The sequence below is a fragment of the Vigna radiata genome, unplaced genomic scaffold (assembly GCF_000741045.1).
Source record: "Vigna radiata var. radiata cultivar VC1973A unplaced genomic scaffold, Vradiata_ver6 scaffold_147, whole genome shotgun sequence".
NCBI classification, from domain to species: Eukaryota; Viridiplantae; Streptophyta; class Magnoliopsida; order Fabales; family Fabaceae; genus Vigna; species Vigna radiata.
Genome location: NW_014541973.1, coordinates 613,531 through 614,707, shown reverse-complemented (window position 1 = coordinate 614,707; position 1,177 = coordinate 613,531).

Here is a 1,177-nt window from a genome sequence, read left to right as displayed (position 1 = left end):
CAGGCGTCCCCGGTCTTCCTGCACACCAGGTCACCCTCCTGGAAGCTCTTGGGGCGTACCTTTGTGTTGTACTTCCTTTCCACCATTCTTCTGCAGGCTTCTGCATGGAGGACAACGCTGTCTCTTTGCTCGTCAAAGGTGTCTAGCTCGATTCTCAACTTTTCGTCATTGACCTACAAATTTTCAATCTGTCGTCTTAATGATGGCTCTCCCAACTCAACCGACAACATGGCGTCTATGCCGTAAGTCAAATTGAACGGGGATTCTCCGGTTGTACCGTGCGGCGTGCATCGATAAGCCCATGGGACCTTAGGAATCTCATTCACCCAAGCCCCTTTCTTGTCTCCTAGTCTCCTCTTGAGTTCGGCGACTATCATCTTGTTAGCTGCTTCGGCTTGGCCATTCATCTGTAGGTGTTCCACCAAGCTCGTGACATGTTTTAATCCTAAGCCTTGGTAGAACGCCTTCAACTTCTTGTCAACAAATTGTCAGCCGTTGTCTGTGACGACGTTTTGTGGGAGCCCGATTCTGAACACAATCTTCCAGAAGAAATTCTAAACTTGTTGGGCGGTGATAGTAGCAAGGACCTCGGCTTCCACCCACTTCATGAAGTAGTCAACCGCTACCAAGATAAACCTTTTCTAAGCTCGACCGGCCGGGAACGGCCCTACTATATCCATCCCCCAATTAGCAAATGGCTAAGGGGAGACCAAGGTGTGTAATTCGTTTGGAGGGGCATGTAGTACATTGGCATGAGCCTGATGTTAAGTCCCTGGCAAGTGTACCAGATCGTTATCAAGTAATATAAAATGGGTAAGTCCATGTATCGTTTCCCAAAGGACTCTTTAGGCCTTAACTTTCGTGTAACCTAATTTCGTAAGACATGAGAAAAAAATTAAATTTGAGTTTTGAATGCAAAAAGAAAAGTAAACATGCAAAATGATGTTAAGTCCTTGGCAAGTGTACCAGATCGTTATCAAGTAATATAAAACGGGTAAGTCCAAGTACCGTTTCCCAAAGGACTCTTTAGGCCTTAACTTTCGTGTAACCTAATTTCGTAAGACTTGAGAAAAGAATTAAGTTTGAGTTTTGAATGCAAAAAGAAAAGTAAACATGCAAATGCAGTGAATCAATTGGCTAAAAGAAAACTATGGATGAATGGAGTTGTTGGGGTTTA